The sequence below is a fragment of the Struthio camelus genome, chromosome 3 (genome assembly GCF_040807025.1).
Source record: "Struthio camelus isolate bStrCam1 chromosome 3, bStrCam1.hap1, whole genome shotgun sequence".
Taxonomy (NCBI): domain Eukaryota; kingdom Metazoa; phylum Chordata; class Aves; order Struthioniformes; family Struthionidae; genus Struthio; species Struthio camelus.
Window position 1 is genome coordinate 35,514,749 of NC_090944.1, and position 14,474 is coordinate 35,529,222.

Sequence of the window (14,474 nt, forward strand, 5' to 3'; positions counted from 1 at the left end):
AAGCATGACCAGATATATAAAACTCTGGAGTTGTGGGTCAAAACCGGTATTAAATCCAGTAATTTTAACTTTTGTATAAATTTCTCAAAAAGATCCTGGTGCAAAGTATTTTCTGCCATCTAGTGGACAAAATATCTCACAGGCTTTCTTCGTGTAAGCTTGTTCCATGCAGATAACCTTGCTTTGAGAAACAGAAGATAATAAATACTTCTACTCATTGAAAAGCAATTGCAATTGTTATACAATTAGTACAAAAACAGGCCCTCTTCTGAAAAATTCTGTGATATAACTATTTCTTTTGGAAGATTTGCATTAATATTAATTTATATAAATTAAGACTTTAAATCTTGAAGATGCTTAATATCATAACTTAATTTCTCAAAGCACTTCAGGATATTCCTAAACCTAAGTATATGATTCTGAGCTGTCCGTCCAGAGAAGCAATATGTTATTTACAGATACAGTCACAACCCTGGCCTTGAAGTGTACCACAGAAACCTGAAAATCTATGCTGTCCACTCTGGTTGGAGGAAAATGGCAGGAATATGGAACTGCTCTTGCAACTTTCCTTTTTATTGCCACGGCTGAGCCATAAGGAAAATTACATCTTAAATCAACAGAGACACTTTGCACACAGAAGTGCCAATTGCTAGATTCAAGAATTCAGCAGAGAAGAGGTCGTTCTGATCCACATCTGAATATGAAAATCACAATTCAGGTCCACCTAACTCGGATATTTTATCCTCTGTGTGCTATTGACTCTAGATTGACATTTTTACTCTGAAAATTCTTCGCTGACCTCAGGATTACAGGCCAGTGCCAAATTCTGACCACGAGTACAAACTTTCAAGATCAAGGTTTAAGTGACCGCAGTTGTTACAATAATGAGCATTAGGAAAGGGCTTGGATTCCAGGAAAGCTGCATTTGTCTGGGTTTTTTAATCAGTTATTTTCTATAATATTAAAGATCAGCAGGACAGGAAATAATACATCTTTCACGGGAAGATTATTTACAATAGTAAAAACTTAATACTAGAGAAAGTTTAACCATGCAATTGTTTGTTCGTTGTATTATTTGTTTTCCTTCCACTGAGGGTCCTCATAACCAAAGGCATCAGGGAAATATTTATTTATTGTTATTGTCTGGTTCAAAATTACCTTTTTTAAAGGTACATAATGGTCTAAACATTTTTATTAAATCTAGGCAAATAAATGTGAAAAAAAAAAAAAGAAAAACCTTCGCTGAACTCACTTGTATTTGGTGAGAAAAACATCTGTCTTGCATTTGAAAGTAGCTATCCAACCTTCTCCTTCTTTTACCTGTCTGAACTCACTCACTCGTACTGACCATTGGGTGAACTCTTTGTAATTCTGAAATAGAGACAAGATAACCACCTGAAACTGTCCTTCAATGAGCAATCGTGTTTCAAATGGCCAGCTCGGGCCAGTGTCAGGTAGATTGACTGTGGCTTCACCAGAAGATAGTCGTGGTTATCATCCAGCTGTTGAAAGCAGCTAACTTCCAAATGAGGATTAGCCAGCTGCCCTGCATGTCAAATCCACAAACTGATAGCAGAGGTGGAACAAATTGTTTTATTTATATAAACATACATATATACACACACACACATATATATATATATTTGTATTTGCATTAACTTATGTTTCACAGCTGCTGTCATCTCCAGTCACTCAGATTGGTACACAGTCCAGTATGGAGCTTCTGAAGCAATTTACTCTTACTGTCCTTTAACAGATCTAACGTTACAGAAAACACCCAATTCATTAGTGGAGCTCAAACTTACAGGCCTGTTCAGAGCATACTTGCAGCCAAAGGTCAGCATAAAAATATTTGGGAGATTCGTCTGGCATGTGAATACCTGCTACAGCTGGTACAGCTCATGCTTGATTCAGAGCAGAAACTGGACTGCCAATCCTCCAGGTCCACAGCAAGTGTTTACTGCTATTTGCTGTTTTTCACTGCTGAAAAACTAGACACTAGCTACCTTAGCAGCTGGCCTGAGTTAAGTTTTAACTCCAGAAGAAGAAATACAGATGAAGAGAGTGGCACAAGCACAGCAGGTTAAGATCAACACTGCAAAATTAAAATTCCTTAAAAATACAGACCAAGATGAATATACAGCTAACTCTACTAGGGGAACAGAAAAGAGAATTGAAAGTTTAGCGTTAAGGGTGCAAAAAAGATCAGTATTCTTTTCTTTTTAGTAGTATCAGACTCATGAGCAATTTTGTTTGGTTCAAAATCTAAACCTTGATGAACTGAACTACCTTGCCATTCCAGGCTGAATACAAATCATTTGAGAGAAGCACAAATATTCGCATAAGGAAGCGCACATATCAAAACATATAGGATAATAGAAAAGAAAAAAAAAGGCTGAAAAGAATAAAAATCTAGTTCATTCCAGGATCTAGCTTTTTCCCATTTATGCAAGTTTCTATATGGACACATCATTTAAATTTTCTGTGCCTCTCAGAGCCCATTTGTTAAATGGAGGTGTTTTAACCACCTCTGCTATGTTGCAGAGCTTTATTTGATAAGACTTGTAAGGGGCATTAAAACTGGACAACCAAAAAAAAGGTAGAAACAGAAATTAACAGTGAAAAAACAAAATAGAGTTTACAAAAAACAAGAAGAGAGTTTATCTCTTGATTAACTCACCATGATTGCGTAATTGTATTGGAAAAATGCAGACTGCTATCTTATTTTAAAACTATAGTGTGTTCCAAGAATTAAAGATTATGTTCCAATCATCCTGATGAGGAAGCAGAAAGAAAGGTCTGTACTCAATCTTACATTAGACTATTTTTTCTTGATTCTTTTGCCTAATCGGACAGCTTTAGCTTTTTCTTACTTACATTTATAATTAAACTACTCCTGAATTTATAGCATGTTTTTTTCTAGTTTTCTGCTCTCATCAGCAATCAGGTGCACAACAAGGTTTAACAGGAATAAGATAAAGCTGTCTAAGTGAGATGGGGATATAGGGAGTCTTGCTTCTTTCATTGCATTCTTTCCTTAGGAGGTGCAAACATCTACTGTCTTCCCACGCCTGTGCAACTATATCCTCACACACAGCAAGGACTAGCTTCCCTTGAAGTATTAATTATCCCAAAGAGAATGTAGAAAAATCAAAGCAACCCTAGTCGTATGCAGGGTGTGCCAAAGCATTCCTCTGTCCTGAAAATTATTGTCTTCTTAAGGGTCAGTGTTCTGCTATGAGTTTCAACCTGACTGCAACGAGCAACTTTAGGAAGAAAAATGATAAGAATGGGATTCACTATAAATTTACTTCAGATAATAAACTTTTGAAAGGGACTGCGAAAGCTATTTTGTAGCTTTTTATTTGTGTGATGCTTAGTCTAGTACATATGTAATAAATAGTAATAGCTGTGGTAATAGTGTAGACTGACCTTAAAGATCCACAGGAGTCATACAAAGAGTTGGGCATAAGAGTATTTTTAATTACATTCCCTTTTTAATTGTCATTTAATCAAACAAATGTCTTTTATAATACTGCTCACATCCTCTTAAGCAATCAGTGATTTTTTTTTATATATAACCTTACCAAAAAGGTCACAACAAAAGTAAGCCATTAAGTTATCAGAGATAAGCCTGGAAGTAATTATGTAAAGCCAAACAAATCCTGACAGACAAATTAAACAAACCAGAGTTCATTGTTAGAAGGACCAGAGCCTGACCCAGTAACCTTGTGTGTTTGTTCCTCAGACTCCATGAGGAGAGAAGAAGAGGTCCTCAAGAACCCAAGATAAGAAAGAGTAGTATTAAACATGTTTATACCGTGGCAGTCTTTCATGACCAAGGAGAATAGGACCTATTGTGCTAGACCACGTAGAGGCACAAAGCAGCAAGTATGTCAGGATTGTCAGAAAGTCACTTTACCAGTTTACCTAGAATTTACGTAAACCAGAAATCATTTGTTTAAAAAAAAAAAAACTTTTTAAAATCTCGTTATTGTTACTGAAAATTCTTTACACAGAAACATAGATCTGATCCCAAAACTAAGTTTGAAACAGAGACTCCATGCCATTTCTCTTCAGATTGGATGTAATTGTTCGCAGGGAGTGAAGGGACTAGATTTTTTGTGTTTATTATTATTAAGATACTTCAGACTTTTGCTTGTAGTTCAGAATAAAAACAGGCAGTATGCAGGCCTTTCATTTTTTTCAGATTGCCTGTATGACTAGCAGGAAAACCATTGTATGATGCCTATCATGTGATAAATGTAATATTTGAGGAGCCAGTTTTACAAGATTTCATAATACCACAATTAACCATGATCAACTTTCATGGAAGAGCCAAAGGTATATTCTAAAGAGCTAATACAAACTCAAAGTTGCTCATACTATCATCAGATCAAATAAAACTAATTATCCCTAATCCACGGTTAACCATACTTTTTTGGACACAGATGCAACTTAATAAAACTCAATATTAGGGATCAAACCTTTAGTTAACTTAAAATGAGTGAAACAACCTCTAAAATCTACCAAATCTGGGCTGACAATCTGCCCTTCTATTTTTAAACTTTCCTGTGCACAAAGGACAACGAGTAATGATACTACACCTTAGTGCAGTGCCTGCCTTATTAATAAAGCAGTTTATTTTTGTAGGATTAGGCTCACTTTGCTTTCTTAGCTAAAGATAAAACAAGAGATAAATTTCAGTCACACAGGGACGTAGTAGCTCTTAAATGTAACTAGTGTCTAACAATTCAAGTATATTATTTTCACTGCATAAAATCACAAGTGTTCAGAAAACCTTAATGACGCGATTGACGTTGAAAGGTGACCTCAACTGGAGAAACGACTTCCTTGAGGTCGGTAGGTTGATTTCAGGAAGTTGGTTTCAGCTGGTGGAAGATATTCTGCTCAAGGACATCACACTTCAAATAGTAAAGACAAAGTTCAAAACTTTGTACACCAGATGGCAATGTATTCTTAAAAATGGTTGAATGAATAGTTTCATGGAGATCATTAGATCATTGCTGCTTAATTCTGAGTAGTTTATCTTTAGGACTAATACTGACTGATTACCCTGTTGTGGGAAATGGGACCAAGACAGAATACATTGATCCGGTTGATCTGAGGAGCAGATCTAATTCTACACCTGAAATTCTCAGCACAGACCTTTATTTCAACAAGGTAGAATTTTAACGCTTTTTAAGGACTAATGTTGGGACTGGCCATGTTTCTAGATGGTACTGTAAGTACATTTTTATCTGAGAATTTCTAAAACAATCTAACAAAAAAGGATGCTCAAAACAAAGAGCTTGAAAAAAAATAGCATTAATGTTCAGCTGAAAGTCAGCAAGTCTACAGGGGTCCATCTGCTCACATTAAATCTTGTACTGATCCTTGTCTTCTCTAAAAAGTAATCAAAGAAAGGTGCTTGGCAATGTGTAAGAGAAGAAGGGGTCAAGGTATATGTAAAACCCTATCTTATCTGATGTAAAAACAAGATTCCCAAATGCATTTCTTAGATCTTGCTGCTCAGCAGTCACACAGCTAACAGCTAAGCTACACTGTCATAAGCTCTGCATGGTCAATCGTGTATTTTAAAATCCTAGAAATAGAGGCTTAAGCCTAAAAGCCATATTACAAGTATTTAGCTTACCACTATAATAGTCAAACCTATTTCTCATAGAAACTCCTTTCTTCAGCTCTACGGGGTGAATTGTTTTTAACACTGATCTTCCAGCTGGGAGTAAAATATAAGTGAGAATTCAGACTTAGTAATCAGAGCTACACCCTTCTTCTTCTTCAAAAAAAATATATATACCCCCACAAAATCCAAACAAATGCTTGTTCCAGGAATGGATACCTCACCATCTCCAGACACAAACATTCCCGCACAGTTCATGTGATCTTTATCTCTTAGTAGCAGGGACTTGTGCATCATCAGATATTCAGTGCAGATTCAAGCTCTCTTCCAGGGTCTTGATCAGATCTCTGCCTTCTACAGCAATGGCTGGGAAATTTCCTGCCTGTCTCTTCTAAGGTCCCAACTTAGTATTAATCCTGCTTATCATGACAGCACTATCTCAGCGCAATTTCAGGTTCCTGCCTTTCACCACCTTTTGCTGTTCCACCCACCTAGACCACTGCTCTCTTGCCTCAGATTTAGAGATTCTCCCATATCGGGGTCTTGTTCAAGGAGAAAACATAATTCCTGCCTTTTCTTCAAGGGACCACTGTTCAAAGCATCTTGTGTCCAAGATTTTATCCTGATTTATAGCACACTCCACACTTTGAGGAACGGCAGGTCTCATTTTCTTCCTGATTTCTCCTAGAGCAAGTATGAGAAGTTTTTATGGCCACTCCTGCTTTCTGAGGATTCATTGCTCTCTTGTCGTTTCAGTTCCACCTAAAAATACACCTTTTACACAAAAGTGCCCTTGCAGGGCACTATGTATGAAAATTCCTCATGCATTTAGGAATGTAATGGAAAATTGACAGCCACATTTATTTGTCCTTACTTCAGAAATGAAAACATGGGTTTGTGTTTGAAGTTAGGCTCCCTCTGAGGCTGTCTAAAGAGAGGAATTTCCTTTTGAAACTGCTTTTCTAGTAATCAATGTCCTTTTATATCCAGGAGTGTACGGTAACCTTTTTTCCAAAGCCACTGAGAAACATGTATAACCCAAAAGTTGATGGTCACGATTGTGGGGATGTCAGAGGGATAAGCATTCTATTTCAGGTAGTTGATATTAGTACAGGCAACTGAACAATTCACTCACTTGGAATATGACAGAATGAACAACCCCCCAAAAAAGCAATTTGTGCTCAGCTTTAAGTAATTATTTTGAAAAAAGTCTAAATACATGAAAGATATACTGTACTAGTAACTGATAACTTGAAATATTTTTGATTCAGTGGTTGACTTCCTCCCTCAAGAAGGACGTACAGACCATATGTGCACTGCCTGTTTTGGATCACTCCCTGTTTTCTTGCTGGGTTTTGTTTTCCTGGTTGCCCACATTGCTTACGGGCTATACTGTCCTGTAAGCCTTTGAAAAACTAAACACGCTGAAGAGCTAAACCCCCTCACTCCTCATGGGTCAAATCGATCAGCATAGGGACTGCAGCAATAGATTACATGGGCAGGACCTCAGCTCCTCTTTTCCTTTCCATTTCAGGTAACTCTAGGTCACAAGAAACTGTGTTCTTCAGCAAACAAAATATTAGCCAAAACAAAAAAACCTGCTCGGAATGGTGAGGTGCCTTTCAAAATGCAATCAGGTACCCTGCAAGATATAATCATTTTGAGAATAATCTAACTCAGGGATTGAGTATGCCTATAGGGAACTCATGTTCCCTTCAGAAGTCCAAGAGAAATAATCAGGAACCATTATGGAGGTCCTGATGTTCCTCTCTCAAGTTATAGCATGTCTATAGGTGCAGCAGGTTACACATGAATTAACACTCAACTTTTAAAATGAAAAAGCTATACACAAAGAGATCCACTCTTCAAGAAACAAAGAAAACCTTATACTTGAAAAGCATGTTCACTTTCTTCCATTTTTAGCATAAATATTAACAAACATGAAGTTTTCTGTTTACTGTATTCCCTCAAAATATGATGATCAGTTGTTCAAAAACTAGGCTCAAAGTGAGCTGTAGAAGATGCTGTCTCAGTTGTGCTACTGGAGGAGTTGATTCTACCTGCTTAGTTGAGCCAATAAACAAAAAAATTTGGGTTTCACTGCCTAGGAATTATGTCCTACAAATATTGTTGTAAAAATGCGTTTAATAAATAAATTCTGTGTTCTGGGACAGTGGAAATAACATCGTCTTTTCAGTTAGTGTCTACATACGTTCCTCACATGGCTAGAAGATTTAAGCCTGTCCTGAACACTTACAAATATTTTCATCTCAATATACCTATTCCAATAATTATTCTTAAAATAAATTCCCTGTGTTATTTACCCTTCTCACTCCTTCTAACACGGGAACTCCTTGATTTTTATTTAAAAACTAAATATTTTTGAAGTGTCAGTTATACATATGATTCCGTCTGTGCTGTGTGTTTAAAAGGTTTTGGATTCAATTTTTCCTCCACTTAGGAAATCACAACTCTAGCTACCTTCCAGGGGAGTTCAGCTTCTGTTTTGACAGAGGAACTAGTTCTACTGTTTGTAGATTTGATTTTAATAGGACAATGTGTATTGTAATATCTATTTATCCTCGAGGTCATTTTCCAAGCAGGGAAATAAACATCTACTAACAGAACTGGAAAAAAACAAGGTACATGCAGTAAACCTTGTGTACAAATTCACTGGAATTCCGCTGCTTGTGAAGGACATACAAAAAGTTTGGGTCAAAGAGAATGAGGCTGTGAATACTATTAATGCAATTCATCCTTATACACTTGTTATCAGTGCAAAATTAAATTTAAGCAGTTATGCAAAATAGTCAAAGAGTCCAAACAGATGGCATTTTCCTCCCTGTAACATTTCTGACTTGATACCTTTTTTCATCTAGTCCTAGCAAGACTAATTATTGGAATAGCTATATTGAGATGAAAATATTGTATAACACAGAGTGTATTTTGACTATACCTACTTTTGCAGTTATAAGAGTGATGTTCCTAACAGAGTCTTAACCTAATCCACTTGTTATAGTCCAACCACAAAAACAGGGAGCTTAGCTTAGGATGCAAAAACCTGCTCAAACATGGGCAGCTACTTCACACATCGCAGCTAGGCTGTTACCAGTACCAAAGCCAATTAGTCTAAGCAAGCTCAGCTGCATCTACACAGCTGTGGTGACCCTGTAATTGCACAAGAATTTTTAATAGTTTGATCATCTATTTTTAAAGTGAAGAACTGGAGAAACTGCTAAATGAAATTCAGAAAGCTAAGGCTGACAGGTTTATAACTGCTACAGCATATCTCCTTTCTGAATTTTACTCTTTATTCTTAAACCTCCTCCACTGAGCTCTGGTCAGTAAGGAGGCTCTGCCAAAAACAGCAAAATACTCTGACATATAAACCTGGCTTAGGTGACCAACATTTGTAAATACCAAACACAAGACTATCATGAAGTAGCTTGGTGTTCAGAAATGTGCTTTTACCCTCTCCTCCTGCCCCCGCAACTCAATCCCTTTTAAGGATCTTCAATCGGACACAAAAAATTGTTTGTTAGTCTTGAAAATATGAGCTTTTTGTACTCGCAGACGGAGGCTCCAGAAAAGCAACAGATACCCTTGAGAATCTGCCTATATCTTCGTTCTAGAGCAGATTAGATGGACGCATTGGTAGTTGGTGTTTGTACCAGAGCAGTTACCATCACCTGTAATTTACTTCAGCCTATTGTGATCAGCCATAGCCTGTAAAAAGAGAAACATTATGTTATTAAAACACATAATTCTAACACCAAAAATGAAATTATTTACCATGAGGTTAATGAAAAGATTTACATGGGCAGTGCCAATCCTGGAAAATGATACTCAATAGTTTCCTTTTAGATCAGTGCAAATCTTCCTAACTAAAAAGGATTATTTTAATATTTATTTCAGGAATCAGACATTCAAGAAGGATGATGCAATGTATTTAACATTTTAAAAGCCTGTTAGTTCCCTACTTAATTTTTAGGAAATGATTTGAGGACTGTAATGTTTCACATCGTGAGTTCTTGTTTATCTATCATGATTCCTCTGTCAGCTGCATTACAAATTCACAAAAAAAAAATTGTAAACACATTCTAGTGTCCGTGGCACAAGTCAGCCTGTTAACAGTGACTTCACTGCTGAATGTTTTACCAATAAGAGTACTGCTACTGTCCTATGAAGCAAAAGAGAGAAAAAAAATCCCTGAAAGTGATTTTGCATGTAAAATTGAAGTTAAATGGTACTGACTGCCCTTAACGTCCTCTGACCTCCTAAGCTTGCATAAATCATGGCACAAGGTTTAAGTGCTTGAAAAACATCTAGAATAAAGTGAAGTTCATTGTTAACTGAATCCTGCAGTCCACATGAACGCTGTAATTTCCCTCCCTTTTGTTCCTACAATATTCTGAAATCCCCCAGCAACTGCAAAGGAGGTCACAGCGCTTCACTGAAATGAGACCTGCAGGGAAGAATCTCACATCACCGGCAAAACAAAGCTATTTGCCTAAAGTTAACATCTGTACACAGCTCACAGGGACAGCCAGACACCTCCAAATGGAAATTCAGAACAGGAGCAATGAATTACCTTCTATAGCAGTGTCTCTCCCTTTCCATTGATTATACAGTGAGTTTACAAACCTATCCTTCTCACTTTGGCATAGGAGTTGAATTTAATTTATTCAAAATCCCTCTTTGAATACCTTCCTTTCTCTTACTGTTTCCTATACAGGGGAAGATAGGGAGACTAGCCCTCTAACACAGGTATCTGAGTTAGGTACCAAGATTTGACAATATGGAGTAACGCACATATTGCCTGAAAAAAAGACATTTTAGTAACACAGACTACCTATCTGTTGCATTTGCGTGGCCTCAGCTCAGTGCAGTTTCACTGGTTACCAGTCCTGTGACAGTCTCTGTCAACCACCATGTGTAGCAGTAGTTTTGCCTTTACAAGTAAAAGAAGTCATTTTCATGGCAACCTTTTGTCTTTACTAGGTTTTAAATGTGTTCAATTTAATGAACAGTGAAAGAGGAGATCACGTTATCATGCAGTTAAATATGTCCCCATAAAAAATTTATTTTAGTTGGTCTTCAAAATTCAGGTGGAAAAGTTACCTTGATCTACTTCTACAAAAACGATAGTTCTTGAATCTTTCTGTAAAAAACACATAGCATTGCTCTGAAAATGTAAACTCAATGTACAACATTGCTCTGAAAATGTAAACTCAATGTACAAACAACTTTGTACGATTCCAAATTAACACACTTTGCTACAAAAGAAAAGGGAAAGAAATAAAAAAAAAGAACCTATATTTGTCCTAATCCTATGCTGACAAGAATAAGAGGATCTAGGTGGTCAAAATTTTTCTTACCTTTCAGGTGCTAATTTCTTTATTAATACTGATTAAGACTCCCTATATCTGTATTCTACTACATAAGCAAGAAGGTCCGCTTTCAGAATTTCTAAGCAATCAGCAATTCCAATTAAATCAGCATATCTGGAAAAGATTTTATTACCAAATAAACCATGCTTAGTAACAAAAAAAAAGTTATCATGATGCTTGGGGGCACATCTGATAACTACATCAAGTAACATAGCTGCTGGTTCTAAGCTCTTGGCCATAAACAAGGTGAAAAAATTGCCCTGAAGTCTGTGACATATTAGGTCCATTATTTGGATCAGATAGCAATATTATTAAGTTGCAAATACCCATGTTTGGTACTTAATATATAAACTGTGCATCGTTAAATATAGAGTAGTAGAAACTTGCACGTAACCATGTATTGCAAATTTCAGTGTATATTTCAGTTCATTTGCAAAGTAAGGAAAGAGGAAGAGCCTACAATAAACACTTGTCCATTTTGTTAAATATTAGCAATAAATGATACAGCAGTGCAACTTCTATTTAGATGTATAATGTTCTTACATATAGCTTCACGACAGAACAAAGTCACATAAACTCAGGGCGACTGTACAGTTCTTTGTCCCATCTCTCTTCTCACTGATGTCTACATATAACCACACTGGCCTACTGCTGGGAGCACCTATTGACTAGGGTGCGATTGCTTCCCAGAGTAGTAAAGAAATCAGTGTTATCACTCAACAGAGAACACATTTTGTCCATAATAAGTATTTAAAACCAACAAAAGGAAGTACTTTTTCACACAACACATAATTACCTTTTGGAACTCATTTACACAGGATGTGGTTTAGGCCAAAAGCATAAATGGAGTTAAAAAGAGACTAGACAAATTCATGGAGAAAAGGTCCACTACTGGCTATTAAAACATGATGGTCCAGATGCTGCCTCTAGCTCAGGAAATCCCTAAGCCATTGATTGCCAAAAGTTGTGGAGAGAGGAAGGAACATTTAACAGCAACTCGGAAGATAAGGCTCAGTATTGAGGAGTTATTCCTTAGTTTGGGTACTGAAGAAAAAAGAAAAATCTGTCTTACATGGTAGTACTGTCAGTCCTACCCACTAACTTTTGATCTCCTGGGATTGTTTTAACCAAATTTGGCAAAGATACAGATGTCTCACAAAGTTTGTGGAAAAAGGCAGATCAAGAGAAGGCAGAATTTTTAATGCCCCAAAGCCGCAGCATCAGCTCAGCTTTTATTAAGTATCAGCATAAGATACAAATTTATAGAAGACCGAACTGCATTGAAACTGTTCACAGAGCTACTTGGTGTTATAATTTATAAATATTACATAACCTATTGAAAATAATTGCAACAGAATGAAAGCTGTAGCAACGCATATAAATAAAATTTAACCCTCATTGCAGAATTAGGGTCACGTAAAAAACATAAATAAGCCAAAGCCCAGAGTCAATCCAGCTGTCCAAACGCAGACAATATACTATGTAAAATAAAGGAGAAAAATCACCCTTAAAAACAATAAGGAACAAAGCTGTTTACATTGCATAGTGAAAATGTACATTTCGCGTTACCATTCATTCCCAATCGCATGTCATAAAGTCACATCTGCACCAAATGTTCTACTCCCTCTCTTTGAACTCCTTTGAAATGTTTCCTTGGTCTTTTTAAAGGAGAGTAAAAATGGACTCAGACAACTAATTCAAGATCTGTTTTGTTTCTTGCCAAGATTCCTTTCCAGATTGTTAAGAGGGCCTCAAAATTTAGCTAAACAAAATAATTGTGTTGGAAAAAAATTAGTGATTCACTTGAAAAAAATATGCTTCTTGGCAAAAAGAAAGGAAACTAATAGGAGACAAAGGCAATAACTGAAGTACTTCCTTATAGAAATAAGCATGCATAAATGTCAGCACAGATTCCTTATAGTCAGCACGCATGAGATGAAACTGTATTAACTCTTTGTGCACTGTGCAATGTATGTATACATGGTAGACCACTACGGACAAAACTATCTGCAAACGTCCATGTTGGTTCATGACTTAACCTTTTTTCAAGCAAAACATCTTCATGGCATTTCTGAGAGAGCTAGAGAGTCTGTAAAAACAGAGAGAAATAAAAATCTATCTTGTTAGCAGTTATTGTCCATTGGGGAAACTCTAAACCTGAATACAAAGCGTGAGTATAGAAAGACTACAAATGCTTGACTGGAAAACAAACATGCCTGTGGGGTGGCTTTTTGGATTGACTCTGGCTTCGGTATTTTTGTTTCTAAATCTAAGAACTTCTAGTCAGTAACAGCCCCAAACCACAATTTTGTCTTTTAATATTACATCAGCAATGTTTTATAAACTGCCCAACTTGAAGTATGTAGCAAACTGAAATAAATCAATGAGAAAGCCCAGAAGGCCAAACGTATTACAAATGGCTCTATCCTACAGCTTTTGCTTATAGCCTCACTGAGTTCAATAAGGCAGTCCATACGTTCAAGTGCGAAGGCTCGGAACAGCCTAGGGAGAATGAAGAGTGGATGATTGTTTCTTACATACTATTAACATCTTGTGAGCTATTCTCAGTTGGCCACGGAGAAGTTTGCACTGGCTCCGGACACAGAAAGGTGAAGAGTCTGAATACTAATCCAGTGCAAAATTCCAGGGGACAGAGAAAATTGAGACTTGTTTTTAGAGACAGGGGTGCTTGTTTTTGTTTTTGTTTTTAACAAGGTAAAGAAAATAATGACATCCGCAATAATCTATGTCATACTATCAATTTGTCTATATAATTGAAACTATTTTAGTGCAAATACAATACTGAAACTATTTGAGGAAAATAACTATTCCAGTGACTGGAAGGCTCACCGAGCGTATTGCTGTTTATGCACAAGACAGACAGCTTATATGTGTGTCTGAACCAGCTCCCGAGCACTTCTGTCACTGTAAAACTTTCATCCCTGCCTGATTAAGTTAGAATGAGATGTTTGATTAAACCTTAGGTCCATTCACTCCTTAATATTCAGCAATGATGGTACTTAGAAGAAATTACATGTATGTCACTAACATGAATATCTGCCAAGATACTCCCATATCATTTTACATTGATTTCAAAATAACTTCTACTTAAGGTAAAATCTCATCAATTTCCAGTCCTCCAGCAATCAAATTATTGCCTGATGTAAGCCCATTGGAGTCTACTGGAGTCTTTCCAAGTACTTTAATATGTCTAGGGACCAAATATATCAACTGAACTGACTAGGCAGTAATGTTAGGGCAGATTGCCTAAGACTCCAGATGAGCTTCCCTTCAGTTTCCCACAACTCTTCTCCCTGAACAACCCTCTGATCAGGAAATAGCAACAGTTATTCTTGGTTGACTTTGGATAAGGCAATAAGGCTGTGACTACTGTATGTATATGGTCTGTGAGTTGCAGGCTTCCTTTTGACAAGTCTTGG